Raw genomic sequence first — 12438 nt, 5'->3', positions numbered from 1 at the left:
CACACACACACACACACACACACACCAACCCCAAAGTGATGGGAAAGTCAAAAGGTTTTTTAAGCCATTTCTGATGAGATCACTTAGGCCCCATTCACACCGAGCGGAAAATCCCGCGATTTCTGCTGCGATAAATCGCGCATTTTTGCAGCGAGAAGTCGCCGGCCAATGTTATTCGATGGAGCTGTTCTAATGTACAGCTCCATGTCGCCCGTCACTTCAGCAGGACCCGTTTTCCCGCAGATGTCGCGCGGTTTTTCTATTTTTTAATGCAGCCCGACGGTGAAGGTCGCTGGAACGTCGCCCCGAACAGTTGCGCTATCCCGGCCGCGCAGATCTGCTTGTAAGGTATGTCGCTTAGTGCAAATGGGGCCTTACAGTGTAATTTCCTGCAGAGTCAGCTGGTCCACCGTCGGCTCCCCAGGCACTGCTGTTAGGGTTGCCACCTGTGCAGGATTCACCCGGACAGTCCGGGTTTTGAATGCTGTGTCCGGGTTTCATGGCAGATGAGACCCGGACACAAGATGTCAGGCAGACAGGGCAACCAATATTAAGATAGGGGCTACTGGCCCCCCACTAAAAATAGTCTCGACTGTGATATTTACATATGAATGGGCGGCGCTATTTACATATGAATAAGCCGCCACTAATTCTCCCTCAAGAAATTCTGTGCGTCGCTCGAGTGTTCGGGTTTTGCTGGAAGAAAAGGTGGCAACCCTATCTGCTGTCCCCCGTGCGAGGCCGGGACCACCACGGTGGGTCTCCTCGCAATGATCGGAGAGAGATCAGCAAGCTTCTAGCCGCTGATCTCTTCTCCGATCACTGGACCCGGAAGTGCTGTGCATTACATCACTTCCGGTGTCACTGTACACAGTCTCCGGCTCTTAGAGCCAGGACAAGAAGCTGGGGGAAGCAGATCTCACCTTCCTAATCTTCTTTGGGGTCCCTAGGAGACATTAGGGACCCCTGATGTCTCCATAAAGAGCACCTGTCACACCCTGCTATTACATAGGGCGTTTGTTAGCTGATTCGCTTCAAATCAGCTGATGGAGGGTTGCCAGGCGGAAGGGTGCCGACAGGCTCACCTACGCTGCCAGTGGCGGGCCTAAGAAACAATGGGGATAGGTGCAAGATTTTCCCTTGGGTCACACCCCCCCCCTCGCACCCCAGTGGGCTTGGTGGGAGTGATCAGCGCTGGGTAGATCTGTGTACAGGAGGAAGAGAAGAAGGAGAGCAGCGGGAGGAGGGAGACTCCGGGCCAGCAAAATGGCAGATCAGTCGCCCTCCTCTGGCTGGTATTACTCATATATAAGGGGAGATTCTATTGGACGAGCAGCAGTACTGATTTAACCCCTCCAGAGGCCCATCAGACCATGCAACCATGCCCCCTCCCCATGTCCCCAATGGGGAGGGGGGGCGGGACCAGATCTCAACTAGAAAAATCTCCAAAATAAGGTGCAAACTGTCATTTGTAAGGAGCACTGGTGACCTGGCTCCTGGGATTCCTCGGCTCCTGTATCCTCCTCATGACCAGTCTCCTTTAAAGCAGAACTCCAATCAAGAATAGCACAATAAAAAATGAATAGACCATTAAAAGATAAGCTAAAAAAAAACAAACAAACAGTTGTTGCAGTAAAAATTCCCTTTTAATCCGGAGACTTCCCCCCCCCCCGCAGTATTTATTTCTGCCACTAGATGATGTCCTCAGTCTGATGGCCAGCACTTTCTCTAAGCCCAGATGATCCCGGACAAGCCCCCAACTTATGACTGGACAGTGAAAGGAGAAGCAGCACAGTGATGAGCTCATCTCTCTATCACTCTGCACTCTCTTCTATCAGCATGCTTCAGGTCAGCATATGAAATGACTGGCTCCGTGTGCTGCTTCTCCCTCTCACACTTCAGCCCTGCTTTACAGAGACTGCCATAAGCTTTTACCCGGTGAGATTCCGATACTTACACTGCTTTTGTTTAATAAATACATTTAATCGTGTATTAGTGAATACAGAGCAGCATTGATTTTTCTCTTTTCTATCTGCCCGGAGTTCAGCTACAAAGAACAATTCTCCGCACACAGCCGACACCATCTTCCAGATCATGATTTTAATGAACACAGATGTCCCCTTAGTTCTCAACAGATACTCAGTTTCCGGGAATGGTAGATCTAATAACTGGCAGACGGGATTTGTCACTCAGCCAATTATATTCATCCAGAGAGCAGACTCACGGGGGGGGGGGGGATACATTAGAGTCGGAGTCTGAATCTATGGCCGATATTTTACTGTAAATAATACAGGGATTACACAACCACGTAAATCCTGGTGGCTGTACAGTTCTTGGTTGTGTTCACAAATGTCTGACACAGATCAGCCCATGGTGCAGCCTCTCACCTTGTAAACTGCTACAGTGCAACAATGTTGCAGTCCGATCTTGGGGGAGGGGAGACTGAGAAAATGCTTCCTCCTGGCTGCAGCAGACTGATCACTGGGGGAGGGGAGACTGAGGAAATGCTTCGTCCTGCCTGCAGCAGACTGATCACTGGGGGAGGGTTAAAATAAGAATAATAAATGTAATAAAGACAGAAAGGTTTGACCTAAAAATATCATTAGTATGTTGATGAGAGGAAAAGAAGTATCAGGGAAGCAGATTAAACTTCATTTTTAAGCCCTGATATTGGATAAAACACATACCAGGTGGAGTCCGGCATGTCTGGAGATGTAATTTAATCACGGGTGGTGCAGCGTCTAGTGGTGACTGTGCTTTGCTCTTCCCCTCTCTACTTTTTTCCATAGATACCTTGAAAATGTCAGAGTTGCTTTTTTCAGTGTCACAGAAGATACAAAGTGTACGGACCCCGAGCAAGAGTCAGGGGTCACATTAAAGTGACAAGAAACCCGGGGGGGGGGGAAATTTAACAAAACTGGAGCAGACAGAATCTGAAGGCAGTTGTGCATGGCAACCAATCAGCTTCTCTCTTCAGTTTGCTCAGATAATATTTGAAAATGAAAGAGAGAAGCTGATTGGTTGCCGAGCAAATCTGCTCCAGTTTTGATAATTCCCCCCAATGACATCACTTCATCCATCTTTATACCCCTCAATGAGCGGGTCCCCTGTGACAACCTTGCACTCTGCAGGGGTGACTACACTCAGACGGAGTGCGTTCACACCGGAGGGGCCCAGGGACACGCTATAAAACATGAAGATGAAGCGATGGATTTTATTGCCGGCAATAAACTAAGTCAAAGCTTTATTGCTCCCACTGCAGAGCAGCCCGAGGATTCTAGAACACAACCGTGAGAAGACTCCGGAACCCTCAAAAGGTGAACTGCGGCCCTCCCTACCAACCATCGGGTCTTCAAATGTAATGTAACTTTACGTTGCGAGTGCTGCCTTCCGTCTGCCCGTCACTTCCACCAACTTCCAGGATTCCCAGTGTGCGTCTCTTTCCCTGCTGCTTGGTGTGATGCAATCTCCATTTCTAAAGACTATATATCCCATCATGCATTGCTTCCAGTAAGCTATGATAAGGTTACATTGTTCAAGGCTACGTATCCCATCATGCAATGCTTCCAGCAAGCAATAAGGTTACATTGTTCAAGGCTACATATCCCATCATGCATTGCTTCCAGCACAATGAGGAACCTGGCTTTGGGGCAGCAGAGAGAGTAAATCCGTCCCTGCCTGCGTGGCCCCAAAACGTTGGCTGTATGACGCATGTGACAATTTCATTAAAAAAGTGCTTTACTTCTTGCACATATCATAGAGTGCTGGTGACTTCTATTATGGTGACACCAGGAAGTGCAAATTCACCGGGGTGAGTGAAATGGTGTCAGTGCATTGAGGAAGTCCATCCCAGGGGCATCTTCAGTTTACAAACTTCTAGATGGATCTGGTTATTAGGAGGGGGAGAGAACTTGTGGAAATTCAATATAGAAATACAGATTTATTGTTCGTTTTTGACCAGAGATACCCTTAAATGTAGCCCTGTGATCACCAATACATCCTTAAATGCGTTTTCTTTAAATGCAAGCAGTGCAAGTTCAGTGCATAACTTGATACCAACCTCCTGAAGCCCCGTTACAGCAGCGTTCTGACTGTATAGTACAAGGAGCCAATGTCATGCTGATAGGAGGAGAGCACAGAGTGATAGAGAGATGAGCTCATCACTGTGCTGCCTCTCCTTTCACTGTCCAGTCATAAGTTGGGGGCTTGTCCGGGATGATCTGGGCTTAGAGAAAGCAATGGCCATCAGACTGAGGACATCTAGTGGCAGAAATAAACAGTGCGGGGGAAGTTGTTGGATTAAAAGTGAATTTTGCAGCAAAAGCTGTTTTTTGTTTTTTTTCTAGTTTATTTTTAATGGTCTATTTATTTTTATCTTGCTATTATAGGTTGGAGTTCTGCTTTAAAGGAGACCGGTCATGAGGAGGATACAGGAGCCGAGGAATCCCAGGAGCCAGGTCGCCAGTGCTCCTTACAAATGACAGTTGGCACCTAACTTTGGAGGTGTTTCTAGTTGAGAAGCGCCGTTACAGCAGAGTTCTGACTGAATAGTACAAGGAGCCACTGTCATGCTGATAGGAGGAGAGCACAGAGTGATAGAGCGATGAGCTCATCATTGTGCTGCCTCTCCTTTCACTGTCCAGTCACAGGCTGGGGGTGAAGACAAGGCCTGTAAGTGTTACTCAACTGCAGCAGAGGCTGTGCTGTGTAAATCTCAGGACTGGGTAGACGGAAATATAAATCCTAACATACAGTATATGTATTCCTATATACATATATGTTACACTGCTTGCATTAAGCCTGAAGGCTCTTGAGAGGAGTACTCAGGCTAGGTGCTGTGATGTTTTTAGGAAGCTACGTACAGCACCCTGCTGGCCCCTCCCACCAGATCTGCCTGCATTGCGTAGAGAAGCACAGAGACCTAGGATTACGATAAAGATATGTAATGACAACAGAAAGTCTTTATTTAAATGCTGATGAGTTGGGAAAAAAGCAGATTAGACTTCAGCTGTGAGATATGCGAGCAGGAAAAGTGATTGGAGACATTTATAATGACGGTTGTAAATAGAAAAGTAAACATCTACGACAAAAGAGGAAGACGCGGCGTTCTATACAGAGCGCTGACGCCGACACTTCCTCTTCTGCATTCCATTATCCAGTCATCAAGGTCAGCCAGTGCAGCTTATGATAACGGCTTTACTGCATGGCTGAGGGAGTGATGAGAACTGATCCCGGCTGCATTAAAGGAGAACTATGAGGGGGGGTGCTTTTCACTCACCTCATAGTTCTAGCCGACCTGTGACAATGAGACTGTCACAGGTCAGCTCAGTAGATCGGGAAGTGAGCGAACACATACCGGCGTTCGCTCACCTCTCGATCCTGTCACGGCTCTCTGCCGTGACAGGGGAGGGGCTGGATTCCCCCCCTCCCCGCTCCGCCAGTGCTGACTGGCGGAACGGACAGGGGAGGGGGCGGGTACAGCTGGCTCTGCCTTTGGATAGGCAGATCCAGCTGTCAGTCACGCAGCTGGGCGGATCGCGGCACAATTGTCGGGATCCGCTTCAGCTGCGGCGTCTCAGTATACAGCTCGCGGTATACTGAGCCTAGGGTGACGGGAGGACGCTAGTTTGTGTCCTCCCGTTACCCTAAGGAGAACTATGGGGAAAAGACTTAACCCCATAGTTCTCCTTTAAGTGCAGTGGCCCCATTCATACCCACCAGTCGTCCCCATATATGCCAGCAATGGCGAACCTTTTTGAGCCCAAACTGGATCACTAAACTAACGTACATGTCTCAAAGTGCCAACCCCGCACTTTGACCCAAATACTGATGATGCATTTTACAAACACACTTCATACCACTGTTTGAACTAATTATGTACTTAAGGCGGGCCTCTGCATTTGTCTGTATGTGCTCTTGGGGGCTGTGCAGCTGACAGGTGGTCCATATGTGCTCTTAGTTGGGCTCTCCAGTTGTCTGTATGGGCTCTTGGGGGCTGTGCAGCTGACAGGTGGTCCATATGTGCTCTTAGGTGGGCTCTCCGGTTGTCTGTATGGGCTCTTGGGGGCTGTGCAGCTTCAAGGCGGTTCATAAATGCTCTTAGGTGGGCTAGATGGGCCCCGCAGTTGTGTGTATGGGTTGAGGGGGGGATGGGCTGTGCAGTGTCCAGGTCATCTAAAAGTGGTGGTCCTTAAGTGGTCTCTAAGGAGGGCTATGCGGCTCCTAAGGGCAGATCCAGCTTTCTAATTAGAAGCCGCTAGCTGCTGGCTAGGGCCCTGTGAGTGCTCTCCTATGTCTGAGGTAATGGCGCCAATGCTAGAGCGCATGCGCCTCACATACCTCATCAGTCGTTGACGTCACTGCGCCTGCGCGGCTCCACGTCTCGTCCTCAGTGCGCTTTCGCGGCAGCAGATGACAACGTCTCCGAAGCTCTTTCTGCTCCTGCATGTCCATCAGTGAATTTTGAAGCGTTGCGGCGGACCTGGGCTTGCGTGCCATAGGTTCACCATCGCTGATATATACTATGTACACACTATATTGCCAAAAGTATTGGGACACCCCTCCAAATCACTAGATTCAGGTTTTCCCATCACCTCCATGGCCACAGGTGTATATAAATCACGCACCTCGGCATGCAGACGCTTCTACAAACATTGGTGAAAGAATGGGTCGCCCTCAGGAGCTCAGTGACTACAAGCGTGGTACCGTGATAGGTTGCCACCTGTGCAATAAGTCCATCTGTGATATTTCCTTGCTACTAAATATTCCGCGGTCACCTGTTGGTGGTATTATAACAAAGTGGAAGCAACTGGGAACAACGGCAACTCAGCCAGGAAGTAGTAGGCCACGTAACATGACAGAGCCGGGTCAGCGCATGCTGAAGCGCACAGTGTGCAGAAGTCGCCAACTCTCTGCAGAGCCAATAGCTACAGACCTCCAAACTTCGTGTGGCCTTCAGATTGGCACAACAACAGTGCGTAGAGAGCTTCATGGAATGGGTCTCCATGGCCGAGCAGCTGCATCCAAGCCTTACATCACCAAGTGCAATGCAAAGCTCTTGGACTTTTGGAATCGGACCACACAACTTCAGATTTCTCTTCATCCCCGCAGGCTAAATGAGAGCAATCAATTGAGTCCCCCCCAACCCCGCTGTGAATTTCCAGTGGTGGGTATTGTGGAACTTGCGGCTGCCGAATACCTTCACAGTGATGGACTGGGGTGTCCCTTGACTTTTCACCACCTGAGGCCTACATGGTAAGGGGTGTGTGTGTTAGTGCTGGTGGTGCATGCTACGGGGAGGTGTTCTCTGCATCATCTCAGCTCTGGATCTTACCACTATCCCGTACAGTTCAATGGTTGCCGGGAACTGGGTGTGATGCATTGACACCGATACTAGTGTGCTGTTGCCGAGTATTTGGGCGAGTACTTGTAACAAGTAGCCCGATAATTTCGGTATCAGGAAGCTGGGCAGTGAGTCATTACATACTGTAATCATTACTTGATTGGCCGGTGAAGCCGGCCTCATGCTCCCTCTTCACCTGTGACAAGGGAGCATGGAGCCGGCTTCCCGACCAATCAGGAAGCCGGGCAGCGTGTAATGACTCGCTGCCTGGCTTCCTAATTGGTCGGGAAGCTGGCCAATCAGGAAGCCGGGCGCCCTGTAATGACACAGTGCCCGTCTTTCTGATTGGAAAGAAAGCCGGCTCCATGCTTTCTCGACACCTAGTGACGAGAATAATGGGGACAGATTCCCTGCTAATCAGGAAGCAGAGTGGCGACTCATTACACGGCTCCTGGCTTCCTTAATGGGACTTCCGGTATCAGTATTGGCGAGTACCAAAAAAAATAAAAATAAATCGGTACTCAATACCGAAATTCCGGTATCAGTGCATCCCTAGATGCCAGCCCCAGCGTCTCAGGTTGCCAAGAGCTAGACAGGGAGAAGTCTATGGCCCTTTCACAGTGTGCCTGCCGGCTCTTTGGGGGTGGCAGGCACACTGCAAACATTGTGCGCCGCTCTGCCTGCTCCCCCCCACCACGAGACCCAAAGAGCAGGCTGCCTCATTATAGGAACAGCCCTGGTGACGGATTCTGATTGGATGGGGTCACTGTTCGGCCAACAACTTTCCATCCGGATCCTTCACATAAAAACGATTGAAACACTGACTTTCGTCATGCCAGTTGGTGTCGATAGGGCCGCCCACAGCGCCAGTTCCCGCTGTGGGTCAGAATATGAGCAATGTACGGCGAGTTCTAGCAATAGAAGATAAGAACATTACCCCAAATCAAAGAACAAATCTCATTCTCTCTTGTGAAATTGTCAGCCTCCTCGCAGCTTCTGCTAATAAGCCATTTCCACTCCCTCCAGGTAATTTGCGTCGTTACTATAAAAAGAACGAGATTGAAGAACACAAAAATGGTTTCCTGGGGAGGTAAAATCCTTTTGTGTAATGAGCTGGGTTTTTTTTTTGTTCTTTCTTCATAATCTGCCTCCTGACAGACTTTGCCGAGCTGGAAATACATTTCAAGTTGCAATACGGATGGCGGCAATTGTCGATGCATTATGAATCAAGAGGCACGCACAGTGGGGCGAGGGTCAGGCGTTGGCGATACAAAAGGGGCTTGCGGCAGCACCACGCTGAGAAAAACAGAACAATTTCTACCCTCACATGGGTATTTTAAGCCACAGGTGAGGAAGAAAAGGAAAGGTTATTATAAATGGATACGGAAATTTCCCAACATTGGAAAGAAAAGCTGGAAGTGCACTGCTCATGTTTTATCCCATTCTTGCTGGAATGGATGAAATCCAGGCTGTGGGTGGTCCTGGCGGCACCAATCGGCTCAGCGAAACTTAATTATTCAATCGACTTTTGTCTCAAGAAGCCGGGTGGAAAAGTGTCGGCTAACAGTGAAACAGCCAATCAGATGCAGTTCCCATATTCAGTAACTGTGGCTGCTGAATACAGTAGCCTGCAGCAGAGATTCCTTCATCAATGCTGTTTAACGCGGATTTGGGAATCGACTGATTCTAAAAAGGTGTTTGGCCAGCTTTACTGAACTACTAAAAGCTCAGGAGTCTGGCAGCCAAGGTGCCTACCCCTACCCTGCTGGCAGCCAAGGTGCCCCCCGGTTTCCCCACCCTGGCAACCAAGATGCCCCCCAGATCCCCCACCCTGGCATCCAAGGTGCCCCTCTACCCTGCTGGCAGCCAAGGTGCCCCCCAGTCCCCTCACCCTGGCATCCAAGGTGCCCCTCTACCCTGCTGGCAGCCAAGGGGCCTATCAGGCCCCACCTACTACAGTCTACAGAAAACTACAGGAGAGGGCGGAGACAAGACCAGTCACCCTACACAAACAGAGAGAGCAGCAGTGAGCGGTCTTTATTACAGGAGGGGGCGGAGACAAGACCAGTCACCCTGCACAAGGAGAGAGAGCAGCACTGAGCGGGCTTTATTAAAGTAGGGGGCGGAGACAAGACCAGTCACCTTACACAAGCAGAGAGAGCAGCACTAAGCGGGCTTTATTAAAGGAGTGGGTGGAGACAAGACCAGTCACCCTGCACAAGGAGAGCAGCAGTGACTGGTCTTTATTACAGGAGGGGTGGAGACAAGACCAGTCACCCTACACAAGCAGAGAGAGCAGCACTGAGCGGGCTTTATTAAAGAAGGGGGTGGAGACAAGACCAGTCACCCTGCACAAGGAGAAAGAGCAGCAGTGACCGGTCTTTATTACAGGAGGGGGCGGAGACAAGACCAGTCACCCCGCAAATGGAGATAGAGCAGCAGTGATTGGTCTTTATTACAGGAAGCTTCAAGTTTTGCACAGATCTGGAAGAAATACACAAAGCTCACCAAGATTTGAGAATAATACACAGGACTCTTGTATGAGGACAATATTTGCTCATCCCAAAATTCAGATTTCATAATGAGTTAGGAATAACTTCTTGTGGATGTTTATTGTCATTCTACCCTTTGGGTGCTAATATTGGCTTTTGACGACCCTCCCTACCTCTTGCGGCCCTCTTCCCCAATCATGGGACATGGCTGGATTAGTTGTCCGACTGGCCGAACACAAAAACAAAACCGATCTACTTCTTCCTTTTCTCTCCTGAAGAAGCCGATTTAATATCTGAGAAACGCGTGGAGAAGTGGCCTCATCCCTGCACAAGTGTCGCCTGGGAAGCGGAAAGATAATTACACATTTGAGATGGACAAGTAGATCATTTATACGAGCCGAGCAGGAAACTCGGAGACAGTGCGAGGTTATTGTATAATGAGATTAGTCATGAAAAAAAGTCTGTCGATTTGTAAAGAATTTTTTGGGGCCAATATACTGGAATATAATCTCCTCTTATACCAATCAGGGGGTGCTAAGGGGCGCCACATCCACAGAAACAACTAATACCCACAACTGAAAACATGTCGGACTTTTAGGGTGCCCACTCACATCAATACAAATTAGTAAACTGAACGTGAGATTGTAGTCCATCCCGGGAGCGAGCCTGGTGCGGTGACTACTTTACAACACACACAGGGACCAGAGAGAACAAAAGTAGCCACCCTCCAGAAGCAAGGAGAGTGTCAACACCAATTCAGAGATGATTGGAGGATCTGCAGCCGAGTGATACACAAATAAGATACATTGTTGCTATTAGTTAAGGGACTTGAACGTATTTTTAAGATTTAAAAGAGAACTATGGGGTAACCTTTTTATCCTAGTTCTCTTCAGGAGCACAGGAGGACATATACTAACCTCCTCCCGTGACCGAAAGCTCAGTATATAGCGGGCTATTGCTCACTACATACTCAAAGCACCACAGCCGGGACGGATCCCGACAATACTGTGGAGATCCACCCAGCTGCGTGAGTGACAGCTGGCTCTGTCTATCTAGAGTCAGGGCCAGCTGTACCCGTCCCCTCCCCCATCAGTTTCTCCACTCAGTGCTAGAGGATCGGAGAGGGGAGAATCCCTGCGGGGAGCGATTACCGACAGTCACCTCTCTCTGCAGGGACATGATGGAGAAGTGAGCGAGCGACGGTATGTGTTCTCTCACTTCCCGATCAATAGAGCCGACCTGTGACATTGTCACACGGCGCCTCGAACTATGAGGATGATTGTAAATCACTCACCTCATAGTTCTCCTTCAACTCCGGAGTTCAGTGTCACTTTACAACACATCACTTTTTATAACGTAAATCAGAACATGTATTTGTTGTGATATTGAAATGTTTTGAAATGAATAAAATACTTTGATTTGATTAATAAAAGAGAAATTTGATTTATAGAAAGGCATTTTGTGTGAGTGTTCTGACGTGTTTTAAGTTGTGGATATCAATATACTTGAAGGACTCATTCACACTGGAATGGGCCGGCACGTACAGCTCCGTGCACGGCCGTATCGAGAAAGGACAGGTGCTGCGTGTGATTAGTATGCAAACCCCCGTCCTTCTCGATGGGACTACGCGGCCATACGCTCACCCGCCCTGAACGTCCTTACGGGTGCGGGTGAGCGTACTCGTACGCTGGCAGGATGGATCCCGTCTACGTCCGAGTCAGGAAACACGCACCCGTACGGATCTGCACTTGGGATGAGCGTAGGGGGGCGTACGGCCGCGCATGAGATCCTAATAGGTTGGACTTGATGGACTAATGTCTTTATTCAACCTCAAATACTATGTAACTATGTCCCATAGAGAAGGACAGGGGCTGCGTACTAATCACACGCAGCACCTGTCCTTCCCGATGCGGTCGTCCACGCAGCACAGAGCTGTACGTGCGGGCCGATTCCAGTGTGAACGAGGCCGAATTCTGATACCTTTAATGTCGCGTGTTGTCAATAATAGGTTTGTAGACTTCTTCCAGATCCCCGACTCAGAATATCATGTAAAGTCGTATTAAACTTTTTTCAATAATGAATCCAGATCTAACATTTTACATCGCCCAGCAAAGTATTTCTTTCTCTTTGCCCAGTCATCATGGTTCAGAGCAGCTCCAACTCGCTCAGCTCGGCTTCCCTGTCCAGTACAAAATCACAAGGGACAGAGCAGACCAGAGTCCATCAGCTTTCCATCTACTAGGTCAGAGAAGGGAGAAAGGAGGAATAGATGGGGGGGGTATTTTCCATCTTCATGAGTAGTTTAGAGGCCTCCAGCCATGAAACGGTTACGAGGGGCTGGATTTTCTCGGCTAGATGGATTCACTTAAAAAGAAGAAGAATCGCTGCTTTTTCCCGCTCTGATCAATACAACTGAAATCAAATCACGCAGCACCACTCAGCAACGTCTGCGCCCCCCCCTCCCCCGAATCAGATTATCAATTGGCAGAGATGTTGGAGACATGAAATCCATTTCTGTCGCCGTCCTGGTTACTATGGAGTCGCTGCATTCACAGTGCGAGCGCACAGAGTTGATTAGCACCCGGCCGGTGATCTGCCGTTAGA

General features: G+C 49.1%; 2 protein-coding genes across 2 annotated transcripts in view; one reads left to right on the top strand and one right to left on the bottom strand.

The window, feature by feature from the left end:
- Window positions 1-12438, bottom strand: part of BZW2 (basic leucine zipper and W2 domains 2) — a 53510-nt gene that overhangs the window by 37471 nt on the left and 3601 nt on the right. The gene's annotated exons all lie outside the window — the stretch shown is intronic.
- The window catches only part of ANKMY2 (ankyrin repeat and MYND domain containing 2), a 45104-nt gene continuing 36805 nt past the window's right edge, over window positions 4140-12438 (top strand). The window contains exon 1 of the mRNA XM_018568956.1: window positions 4140-4151. The gene's annotated coding sequence lies outside the window, so the exon portion shown is untranslated. The remainder of the gene's footprint in view (window positions 4152-12438) is intronic.

The sequence above is a fragment of the Nanorana parkeri genome, unplaced genomic scaffold (genome assembly GCF_000935625.1).
Source record: "Nanorana parkeri isolate BGI_ZX_2015 unplaced genomic scaffold, ASM93562v1 scaffold1267, whole genome shotgun sequence".
NCBI lineage: Eukaryota > Metazoa > Chordata > Amphibia > Anura > Dicroglossidae > Nanorana > Nanorana parkeri.
Note: the sequence above shows the minus strand (reverse complement) of the source record. Positions and strands in the feature narration are given on the sequence as shown.